At 37.6% G+C, this 12,913-nt stretch overlaps 1 long non-coding RNA gene across 1 annotated transcript; it reads left to right on the top strand.

The window, feature by feature from the left end:
* Positions 1-706: 706 nt before the first annotated feature.
* LOC114064359 lies at positions 707-12,592 on the top strand. Its single transcript, XR_003572741.1, has 3 exons — positions 707-846; positions 4,282-4,285; positions 12,582-12,592. It is a non-coding gene; the product is annotated as an uncharacterized LOC114064359 (long non-coding RNA).
* Positions 12,593-12,913: the final 321 nt, after the last annotated feature.

The raw sequence follows: 12,913 nt of genomic DNA on the forward strand, positions 1-12,913 counted from the left end.
TGTCTGTTGCTTACTCACAGCTTTGTGTATTTTGTATGTTCATAAATTAAATACTAAGTTTCATCCTTACAATGCTGAAACTAACTTCGGAGTTGATATTTTGACTCAATAAATTTTTAATTATTTTTAGTATTTATTGTTTCTGTAAAAGTGGATGATGATACTAATAGTGATTGTTTCCAGATGCCCATAAATTATTGCTATAGTATTACTATTTTTTACTCAAGAACTTGCTGATTTTTTTCAGGACTGGGGTGGAATTGAATTGGGAATGATTAGTTGCATCCTTTTGATTGAATGTTGAGTTTTTTCCCTTAATTCCTGTGCAATCACCATTAGCTATTTTGACTACAGTTCTGTGTTGGGTTGAGGCAGTGTTACATTGTAAATCAATATCTTTTCAAAAAGACTGCTGTAAATTGCCTAGATAGCATATGCATGGTTACTTTGGCTGCAATGCTGCTGCAGAGCCTGGATACTCTGCCTTTCTGGGAACTCCACAGGCAAGTCCATCATATTAAAAAAAAAAAAAAAATCTTTTTAGAAAGAGCATAGTATTGCTGATGAAATTTAGACAGAGAAATATTGTACCCTCAGTGCTCATCTGTACCTTTAATATTTTACTCCACAGGGATTACCCTGTCTTGAGGGATTTCTTTGTTTGCTGCTTTAGATTTCCCCCTTTCTTAGCTGTAGTACAGCCGTACCATTTCAGCTTGCTAGTGCAGAAAGATGTTGTGAATTCAGTTGCTGAATGAGCCCAGACTGACTGCAAACACTAACATTGCTAGAGAGATGCCAAAGAGTTGCAGGTGAATCTGACCTGATCCGGGCAACAGCAAAACGGTAAGATGGGGCTTGTTTAAATCTCTGGGACTAATTGGATACTGGGGTTTCCTGTTTCAATCTGAAGCCTAGTTATCACATGCTTCCAACTTGAGCAGGATTCATTCTGTGCATGTCAGGGTGGGTTTTCTCGGGAATGCTTAACATCCAGGCAGAGGGAGGCGGTGGGAAGCTGGGAACGCCACATGAGACCTCTCGGCAGCCACCCTGGTGAGATTCCCCAGCAGTACTGCCTGCGGTTTGTAAATACCAGGGAAAAGGTAGGGAAAGGCTTAAAAGTGATGCTTTTCTTGGATCAGCTTTGTATTTCTCTCTGGCAGCTTAATTTATAATTGTATTAAGAGGGTAGTATGGGCAGTTTTTTCCGATACATGCTTGGCTGAACGCCCTCTGGGACGAGTGAGTGAAGGACGTGATCAGCCACTTTTTCATCTCTGCTAACAAGTCTTTGCATCTTGCTAGATCTGAATAAATGTTTTTAACAGTTACAGATTTGCTTGGTGGTGGAAGATAAAATTAAAATGATCCTTTATAAATACATGCTATATCATGGACGCCAGAATATCTTTTTGCCTTGTTAACCCCTGCCATGATTTTATTTCTCTTGTCTTTATTTAATATAACAAAACGTGAAGTAGTCTTTTTAAGTAGTCATTCTTGAATGCTTATATAGCAGTGTGTTGACAGAGGTTTGGATCTTAGGTGGAATATTTCAATGTATTAAAGCTTAGAGCAGCAGCATGTTCAGGGAAAGAGAGGAGAAAAAGAGCAGCACTTAGTACAAGACAGATTAAAATGTGGCCATAGTATGAAATTATTTGAATTATTTTTGATGACTGAACTGACAGCTAGTGTGTTTCGGTTGTAGATCAAGTCCTAGATTACTCTCAACAGAAATCCAGTGGACTGAACAAAAAAATATATTTCACCATGTGTTCTAGTATTTAAAGGAATTGAACTGTGGTAGTAATGGTAGAGTGAAGAGATAAGGTTTTTGCTATTACTAGTTAAGAGTAAAAGCAGAGGGACTCTTTTCTAGGGGAGTATGCTTATCATTATGCAGCATGTGAATTATACTCCAGGAAGAGATCAGTTGTATATCAGTGTGGGATCAAATAACTAGTTTGACAGCGATTCATGTTTGTTTTTTCTGTACTTGCCAATTAAAGAGTTTTTCTTCTCTGTCACAGAATATGATTAAAGAGTGAAGATTCAGTGTTATAGTAATTATTTTCTGAAGGTTTCATTATTATTTTGCTGGAGTTCCTTCTTTAAAAAACACTGTATGTACTGCAATACAAGTGATGTGAGGTGATCTCTTTCACACTGTATACAAACCTAATTTACATAGTTTTGTCTCAGAAAGTAGAGTTGCCTTTTTTTTTTGTTTTTCAAGAATTACCTGGAATGTTTTTATTACAATAATTATTTCAATTGTATTATTTCTTCTATTGTTTTTATGGAAGTTTTCCTTTACTTATACTGTCATGTCTATTAATAAATTGTAAACCATTGTTTAAATCATAGAAGTAATTCAACCACTTGTGTTTGCTCCCGTGTTATAGAAGGAATGAAAACCCAGGCATGTGGAATTTTTTTAAAGCCAATTTTAAATTACATTTTTCTCCTAGTGTAATGTTTTCATCTACTTCATATGTTAAATTTGTTGCTTCCATCAGCTTTCTTCCTCCAAGTGTTTTTTCTCCCCAAATCTAAAGCCATCATTTCAGTTTGCTGTGTTACTACAGTCTCTAGAGTTCTCCCATTTTAGTTTTCTGATCTTAAGAAATGAGTAATGTTTTGAACATATTTTATTGATAAATAATATTCCCTGTGGTAATATTTAGCTAAACACAGATCCCAAGTTAACTAGGGGGTGGAAATTAACTTATAGTGTGGAAAATGTGTCCAAAAGTTAAGAACACAGATGGGAAAGGGAAAAAAATATATGGTTTAATAGGTGGTTAGTGCCAAGTGCTCTATGAAGATGAAGATCTTCTTTGTGTGGATCAGTTTTCTAGTGAGGCTGGGGTCTGTCACAGCAGGAGATAAGGGCTTATCTGAGGAATGAGTGTTTGCCATAGTCTCCTTCATGTCCCTGAGTTTGGACAGAAAGAACTTCAAGAAGTTGTAGCTGAGCAGGCTAAAAATCATCAATGTTGCATCTTAGTGCAAGGAGGTTGGCCAGCCATTGAAGTCCTATAGCAAAAAGGATCATCTAACTATCTTTTTTATTTTAGCTATTTTGTTGTGCAAATCTTAAATAAACCATATCCCTGAAATCTCTAAAACCAAACCTGCCCCTGCAGTTTTTGACATTTTCCCCTCACACTGTAAGCATAAGTGGGCAGTTTATAGAGCTGGCCTCTGAGCAGGTGCTCTGTCTGTCTTGGGTAAGCAGTTCTTGTTTCTTCCAGAGCCATCACGGATGAGAACATGGATAGAGCCATTGGAGGTGACTGTGATCAGGCTGCAGAGTAAGTGTGCCTGGCTAGTCCTACGAGGTAGCTGGCATGGGCAGCTCTGCTGGGCTCCAGCTGCAGAGGGAAGGGATAAAGGATTACTTGTTCTTTGAGTTAGATCCTTGCACAGTGCCTGCTGCCACTGGGCATTTGCCCCTGCAGGTTTCAGTAGCTATCCTGGACAGGTCTTTGGGGTCAGCAGAAGTTTGCTGGGGTGAGAATGTGTGGGAGCGCTCAGCCTGGGGCAGGTGAGGTTTTGGGCTGTCATGTTCAGTGACTCCTGTATAAATGTGAGTGTAGACGTACCCCTTTAAGGGTCAAAGGAGCTGCTGAGCAGATCCAGACAACTCTGTGGCGTTATTTGTCTTTAAAGTCCCAGCAAGGCAAAAATAGCCAGCTGTGAGGCAGTGCTATACACAGTTTGTGAATTGGGTTTTGGATAATACTAGTGGTAAAATGTTCCTGAGTGTTTCAGGTACTGATAAAATGATAATTACAGCTTACAAACCCTGTTGAAATGAAGAGGAGTATCCTAGCAAATATTAACTGAAACAACAGAGTCTGTACTATACCAGTTCTCCAATGCCTATTTCTGAACTAGAGAAAAATGTAACTGGTGTTCTTAGCTTGGGAAGAACAAATTAATTACTATTTTCTGAACTTGAGTTCACTTAGGTAGGTCCATACTGGCTTCTGTGATCTCTGATTAGATTTTTCTTGTAGTACTTTGGAAGATACTTGAATGTACTGATGGTTAGTTAAGAAATAGAACCTTAAGGCATTTATTTTTCTTGGTTTCTGGATTTAATAGTTCAGCAAAAAGCAACTAATGAAAAAGTAATTTAACGTAGTACTGATTGTTGAATTCAGGGCGGTGATTTTGCAGTATAAGATTTTTGAATCAACCCCATAAACACATAATTTTGCCTCTGTAGAAGTAACTTCCAAGTTTTCTCTTTATTGCTGGTAAGAGATATGTTTATCATATTCCTGGGTGGATGGACTTCTCTGAAGTTCCTGTATCAGTTCTGGACTGGCCTGCAGAGGATGTGGAGGCACACAGTTTTATCAGTTAATTGTCTTACTCTGTGTTGATGTGCTAGTCAGAAATGGTGTGAAAAGTTTGGGTGGAGATTCTTGTTTTATTTTGCAAAAATATTTAGAATTTATTGTTGGAATTTGAGTAAGTTAATGTTAGAGTAGAACTTGCTATCTTATCCTGCCAACTGGAAGATCTGTTGCAGCTTCTGACTGAAAAATAACTTGATAAACTTCAACTAGACAATAAATAAATATAAAATAATCTAAGCTTGTACCAAACATCATATCAGCAAGCTTTTGACCCAGTCTTTATCATTCTGTCCTGCAAATTGAATAGAATTTATGTCAGTTATATTTCAGTTTTGCTCTGTTTGATGTTTGTAATTTATATTAAATTGTATACAACTTACCTGAAAAGGAAGATACTGAATGTTGCCAAGAGAGCAGTGAGGAAATGAAACCACTAGAAAAAGGCATAATGTCTATTTATACATTGTGAAAGCTCAGCTTCACTTAATTCATTTCTGATACTTTTCAGTCTACAGGTTTAGTGCATTTGAATATGTCCTCTTCCATTTTATTAAATCTTCGTGTAAGTGCAAAGAAAATGTATTTAAACCATTAGAGAATACATGTAAAATATGTTGGCCCAAACTTCCCTGTAAATAGTGGGAATTTTAATGAACAAATTGGTTCTGTTGATAAATGTTGGCTATAGAAATGTTATATTAATGTCATACAGAAGGGTTGTCTTGAAAAGTTCTGCAGTTTAATGATGGAGTGGTTGGTTTTGCTGCTGCCTGAGAAAGTGGTGGAACCACCCCCCTAACTTTCAAGTTGGCAAGGAATTCCCTGTATCTGGCAAAGCAGTCCATATACATAAAATTATATAATCATAAAATGTGATTATACTGCTGGTAGGCAGCTATGCAGGCAAAGCCAGGCAAAATGTCTGCAGTCTGACTGAGTTTTGTGAAAGTTTTTTCATGAGAAGCCTAATGTACTGTAAGGATGGAGGACTTCTCACTGATGTTCTAATGATGGCTGTGATTTTTGACCAATTTGATTCTTAGGATTTGTTGCTTGTTGAAAGTGATTCATGATGAACTCACAGCTTGGAGGTGCAAATTGCCATCAACTGCAGAAGACTTGGCTGCTTTGTACTGTTACAGCTTTTACTTTAGAATTGAGCATAGTCATAAGTCTACTCCAGCACATGTTTTGGCTTGAACACATCAAAGCAGCAGCGGTGATTTTCACTGTTGAAATAGGTAGTTTTTTAAAAAATTGAGCATTATCTCTGTGCTATTCATAGAATTCTTCTTATAAAATTGCAGTCCTTCTTATGATGAGCTCTTCTTACTATCAGTTTGAAACGTCTCCATTCTAAGTTTTAGATGTCATTGTACGAAAAGATATACTGGAGTGTTCCTCATATTCTGAATAACTTTAGATGCTGTAATTTTCATTATGCCAGCTGATTCAATTCTGAATTGTGGGACATGGTATGTTTCTGAGCATAGCACATATGCACTGAGAAACAAGTGTCATTATGCTTCTATACACCTTTTTGCTTTGAAAGTGATTGTGCTTCTGCAAGTCTGACAAACTTGCAGGAGCTGCTAGAAAATTCCTTTGAGACTTTTCATTCAAGTTTTATAGAATTCTGTAACCAGGTCATTTATCTGAAGGGGGAAAAAAAGAGAAAGAACAAGTTTAAAAAAAAAAAAAGTCAGATGTGCATGAGATCCAAATACAGAGGAGGACTTTTCATTTAATTGTTTGTGAAACTGGGCTTGTCATCCTCTTCTGAACTCTCAGACTTCCATGGAAGAAAGCAATGGAAGAAGAGTCATGGATGACTGTTATTAAAATTTCTGGGAGACTGCATTGGAATATGGATTATTCACATCTCTGGAGATTACTTGCACAAGTGAATAATGAAAACTTGAAGCTATTTTTCTGCCTACTCCTTTACACTGTGCTGATTTGACAGAGGATACTTTGTCAAATTCAGTGGTTTGGAAGGTGATATGTAGGGGAGCAGATCTAGAAACACTTAAGAGAGCTTGTCTTTCCTTGTGACATTGATCTGCATTGGAAGCTGCATTTCTGAAGCTGTAGGGTTGTTAACCTCAGGGATGAAGCACCTGAGAGCAGGAGAGATTTCTTTCTTGGTGCTAGAATGAAACTTTGAAATGCATTAGCAGAATGAAACAAACAACTTTCATTACCTAGTTTTTCCTCTGGCTTTTTCTCAAGATAATAAAAAAAAAAAAACAAAACCAAAAAGCAAGGAAAGAAGAAAAATGTAGAAAACAGGAAAGGGAATGAAGTAAGTAGATTTTTGTGTATTTTTTTTTAAATGAAGGAAATGGTCTGAAGGAAGAAGAGCCAAACTAATTTACCATTCTAGTTGAATTATTTCTTGCAATGCACTTTCAGAGCATCTGCTGAAGATATGTGAGTCTGCCGTTGATTTGTAAAGGACCATAGAGCATGCTGCTTCAGTGCAATGAGGGTTGTCATCACACCAGACAGAAGATGGTTGTAAAACCTCTCCATCAGCAAATGAATATATTTCACAGAAATGATTACATGATCTGTCTCCTTCCTCCTTTCTTTGTATTAGAAAAGTACTCTTCAGCATATACTTGAAGAGTGTACTGTGAAAGACCTTGAGTAGTTAAGCTCAAGTCTTATACTGTCAGTTCCATGACCAGATCTGACCAACAGCAGTATTTTTGTTCCCTGCTTGTTAGAGGACAATTTTTGTTTTAATTTGAATCAGAAGTATTTGGCAATAATTGTGGAAGAACAAAGAGGCTTTCTAGGGATAGGTAAAGGAGTCTAAAACAACTAGGTAGAACTGATTTTCAAGGCATGGAATTGTTTACGATTTATTTTCTTAAAAACCTTGCTGACAGCCTCAGAATCTAGCAAGAATAGGCATTTTGTTGTCAAGTCTCTCAAGATTTCTCACACTTAACGTGGCAGTGGGAAGACTTACTGCATTTATGGATACAACTTCGATAACTTCATGATCGGGGGAGTGATAGAATAAAATTATAAACCTGTAAACTCAGAAAGACTTAATATACTGTTTGCAAAAAAGTACTAATACTGCACTTATGGAAAGAAAACTGTATAAACTTGCACTGGCACATGTAGCCATCTGTCGGAGCAGGAGGCTGATATGGAAAAGGGACTGAAATATTTTTTTAATCTTTATTTTTAAATGCTGTTCATATGGTTACAGAGGAGGATAGACAACAACTACAAATGGGTAACTAAGTAAAAGAGTATAGAAACCACCTGTCACAATTTCATGGGGGAATGTTTATATTCAGACACTTTCTTCACCGCTCTGCTGGTTACCAAGGCATCCTTGGCTCTTGCCTGGCACTGGAAGTTGCCTCTCCCACGCTGACACCTCTGCTGATCTCCTACTGTGCCCTCCTGTTTGGTTTACTGGACGAGTGACCCTCCTGCTTTTGAACATAGCGAGTCTGGAACCAGTTTAATGGAAGCAGCAGCCTGGTTGCAATTTCAGGAAAAGCTTGCATAGCATATTACATTACATGTCACTGTAGCAAATGTGAGCATCGCTCAAGTAAAAGAAAGAATTTATTTGCCAGGCTTTATTCTAACACAGTTATTGCCTTTTGGGGCATCAGTACAGAAATAGAGCAAAACGCCCCTTTAGATCAGCTCCGTTGAATTTCTGTCTCTTTTCATGAACATTACAGGCTGTCAGGACCTCGGTGTGACCTTTTTCTCAGACCCTGTCCTTAGGTGACTCCTCCTGACGTCTGTTGTCACCGAACAGGGTTTTGGTTTGAGGACATAAGTAGGCTTTTATAGACCTAAAATCTAATCCAGGTTCTCTTCAAAATCGGACCTTTTTTCCCTGTGAGGAGAGGAATATCAGCTTTAATGGACTGAAAACTCATGTTTCTGGAGTTAGGCTGTGCTATGAACAGGAAAAAAACAAGTTTTAGAAGTGGTCAGCTCTACTTTACCGTGTTGAAGGGACATAAAATCATGTACAATAATTTCTAACCTCAGGATTGTGCTTGATTCAGTAATTATGCTAATATTTAGGTATCAAGTTAACAGAATAAATATGTGCTGTATTGCAGCTCTTGGTGGGTTAGTGGTGGTGACAGGAAAGAGCTGTGTAAACATTGCACATAATAACTTCTAGTATAAAACTTTTTTCAAGTGTTTGAACTTCATTTTAGATTTGTATGATCTTGTGATTCCTACCACAGGCCTGATCAGTTGGCCTTTCTGTGAGAGTGAGTTGTTTCTCATTTGACAATTCAGCACAGACGTTTAATCTGCTCATTGAGTTCAGTGTTTCAGACAAACACACAGAATTAATGTCAGAGCTTCTAGTTCAAAAATTCTTCCATCTGGCACTTCAGTGACCTTTTTATATTTGCCTTCTTCCACATGACAAAGGCAGTTGGTTTAACATCAGCTTCGGCTTCAGAAATAAAATGGCCATTTTGGGAGCGTGCCTTTGAGATGGGCTGTGGGAGATGTATGAGTAAGTTTGTGCTAGGTACAGCAAAGAGCATACCATATCCCTGGACACCATTTTCAGTCTCTGAGCTCTGTTTTCAGTTACATTTGCTACTTCATAACTAGCATTGCTAGCAATCTCTTCATCCAAATAAAGTTAAATATTATGTGAGAATATGAATTATAGTTCTGGGGCACAGTTGAGCCTGTTACCACTGGAGGTTACCAGAGAGAAACGATGGGCCATCAGGATAGGAAAAGAAATGTCTTATTGTACAACCTTTTCTTTCCTTGCTTCTTCCTTTCATCCCCTCTTTTTTTTCCCCCCTATCTTACTCAAGTTCTCTTCCTGCTTGTTTTGGCTGTGCCCGTCAAATATTCAACCAAAGGGCTGGTGTAGGTGATTACAGGGAAGGGTGAGTGTGTTCAAGGACCTCTTTCAAATTTGGGTCTGATTGCACTGGTAGCTCTGGTATGAGCTGGCTGATGATGTCGTGTAGCATTACATGCTCTACTTCCCCTCTCACAATTTTATTTGCTCCCTTATCTCATCTCTTTTTCTTCATAGATCTTTTCCTGCATTGTAGCTTTCTCACCAACTGAGCTCTCTCCTCAACCTGTTCATTTTTCTGCCTGTGGGTGAAGCAGGGTGACCCTGCCCTGGGGATGACAGAGAGTGCTACCAACTGGGCCAAGAAGAAGCAGGCAAGACCTGTGTTTGCAACAAGAAAGAGCCTCCCTACCGCTTTGTTCTGCAAAGAAAATGAATCTCCAGATAGCTGCATTTTTATTTTGAACAAAGCTGCTTGTAGTACTCCAGACCATTCCCAAACTGTATCTTATAAGTAGCAAATGTCAAATTCCAGGGATGCCAGAATCTGCAGATGACTTGTGTAGTTCTCAATTGCCATGGTACCAAAGCATGATAGAAAATAACATGCTTATAAATGGTAATAAAACCTCATATCGAGATAGGATTTTTCCAGTGAAAATTAACAACAGGCTTGCACTCTCAGCAGTTCAGCTGTTGAATCAGTAGTCACTTGACTGTATATGTTTTTTTCTTCGTACATCTCTCAGCCAAATGCAAGTGCTAAGTCTTATTCTCTGTAACAATGAGATTGTTGCACTACCTTCCAGCAGGCTTTGGGTCTACAAATTATAATCTATATCTTCATAACATTTCACTTAAAAAAGCCCAAGTGCTTTACAAACTTAATTAGTTCTCTCAGTTTCTGCTTGTGATAGGGGCAGAATCATTATTGCAACTAGAAAGATGGAATGTGGAAAGCTTAAGTGACTTCTTTGCCTCAAGTCACTCAATAATTTTTTCTTTTTTTTTTTTTCTTGGTGCATATTAAGTCTTGCATGTCCTTATATCTGGTCCTTTCATACAATGTCTCCTGGAATGGTGCAAATGGGAGGAATTTTGATATTTTCTTCAGATTCTTCTTCTTTTCACTAGACGTTTTCTTCTTTTCACTAGAAATTTTTAATGTTCACTCTGATATTTACCCAACCAGTCACCCTTTCACAGGATATACACGGTGGCAATGATCGATAAAGAGTAGTAGATGGTTGGCAATTTTTTGATATTTTACATAAGTCCGTAGGTGCTGGATGACTGAAGTAAACATTTGTAGTATGTTAAATGTAGGAATTAAACCCCAGGTATAAGATGTCTTCCTGAAAGATGTGATGAGCTTCAGAATAGTATGTATTTACACTGTGCGTGGTAGGATGTCTGGTCTTTTCTGCCAGAATTGATTGTTCTTCATTACTGAGGATATCTTTATTCATATGAATGAATTCCACTGATAGGGGACAGCCTATCTTTTACTAAGTACCCGAACATGTGATTAATTCAGGGGTCATTCATGACTGTTTTATAATTAATGAACTATAAGGGCTATAAATTACTTACATATTTTAATTGATCAGTATCGTTCTTTCAATGCTATATTACTTTAAATTGTAAATTAAATAGTCCACGAACCTTTAATTCTAAGAATCCAATTTGTTTGGGACCTTTTGATTTTACTGACAGTGATGAAGTGAAAAATTCTTGCATTGAAACTGTATCACAATAACTAAATCTGATACACCATTTATTATTTTCAGATTAATCCCAAATGCAGATTAAGCAGTATTGCTTGAAATTAGATATAAGGTAATTCAAAGAGGCATCTCTATTTAGAAATTGTTCCATCAGTGCTTATACTAACTTTTATTTATTTAATGGGACTTATTATAGTCTTTATACTTGAGCAGAAATGCACTTCTTGTGATTTCATTCTCTTAACCTCAGCAGTACTCTTTATGGGAAAAAATTGGCTAAATGCAGACATTCTGTGTTGAGATATGATAAATACCATGATGTTAGGATGGGGGCTGTAAGAAACTGTAGCTCAGTGATCCCTAGTGATGTAATGATGACTAAGACTGTTTGTCCTAGAGCAGCCTTGGAATCTTCTGAAATCAAATGTGAGACTGGGCAGGAGAAACAGGGAAGAAATACTGTCCAAAGCTCTATTGTTGTCTGTCATACATTTTCTTTTGATTCTGATCAGCAACTAAGAAAGCTGCAAAGTATAAACTATGTTGTGCTTTTTTGTGGCTGTAAGATTAGGAATTTTGAAGTACTCTTTCTTTAATGTTCTGGCTCTTTAAATAAATTAAAAAAAAAACACACAGAAAAACACCAAAATAACTTTTAATATCAAGCTGCACTAACTTCTGTGGTGCTGTATTTTATTTTGATTTGCATTTGAAGAATCTGTAGTAGCTCAAGTAGTTATTGAAACTGACATAAATATTCTGATTTTCTAGATAAATTTCCCTTTGACTATTTCTTTCCAAAGCAGAGAGCTCTTCAGGCAGCTGCAAAGTGGCTGTTTGTGCTGTAGGTTTTAAGTGGCCAAATGACTTCTGTCTCATCATCTCTCTTTTTGTCTTGTGTTTTAATTGAGCTTGAATAAGTAGTTGTGGTCAAATTTTAAAAAGTGGGTTTATTTCAGTCATCGGAGTTTGGAAAATGTATATTGTTTGGCAGCAGAATGTGGAACAACTTGGGGAAATACAGTTATGTATTGACATTAATGATCTGTATGTGAGAAATGTCATGTTCAGGATGCAGCATGTTCCTGGAGAGGTGCTTGGGACCACACCTGGACAGACAGGGATCTTTTTTCCAAGGCTGGGGTCAGGGACTCTGAACTACTAATACTGTTGCCTCACTGGGTAGGAACAGTCATTGCTGTTTTCCAGATCAAATCATTTCCCACAAGACACCAAGTCCCTGGACAGTTTCTGAGTGCTGCTTTGGAAGTGCATTTCCAAAGACTAACTTCAAACACAAAAAATGAGTTTCTGTGGGACCCTGCTGTTCTCTGTGTAGAAGAGCAAGACCCCTTAAAGGGAGGTTGGTGTTGGAGTGTTAGTTTAGTTTTTTCAGGATTTTCATCTTGGAACCAAAGCAGAGACTTTGATTGTGCGTGTCCTACATGTGAAGTTCTCTGGTGTGAAGAGGATGCATATCATTGCCATTGTTTTATCTTGCCTTCTTTTCCTTTTAGGAAGTATATTAATTTTTTTGGTATCATCTGTCCCTTGTCTCTCCCCCTCTGTCACTGTTTTTTGCCAACATCTATTTTTCATCACGCTTCTCTGAGGTACTGAGATTCCTGCCAGATGGGAATTTAGGTGGCACAAAGCAGCTGTTTTCTCTCTTATGTTTCATGTCTGGGGCCACCTAATAAACCCAAAGTCAGAGGTGGTGAACTGTCAAGTGACAGTTCCTTGAGCCTTTTCTATCTGATACAAGGTTTGGAAGGATAGCAATGTTTGCTCAACAATCCATACATGATACAGGGTTTTTTGCATATTCCCTATTATACCTGTAATAATCTGTAGTTGTTAAGTGTATTAAATTGGTTGGTCTATTTTTAAATACTGTTTCCTGTAAAGAAGAGTGAAAGCATAAATGAAGATCCCATACCTCCCTTCCCTGTAATTATGAGATCTGCTGACTAAAA

The sequence above is a fragment of the Empidonax traillii genome, unplaced genomic scaffold (assembly GCF_003031625.1).
Source record: "Empidonax traillii isolate 1590-97213 ecotype Southwest subspecies unplaced genomic scaffold, ASM303162v1 scaffold536:size430271, whole genome shotgun sequence".
NCBI classification, from domain to species: domain Eukaryota; kingdom Metazoa; phylum Chordata; class Aves; order Passeriformes; family Tyrannidae; genus Empidonax; species Empidonax traillii.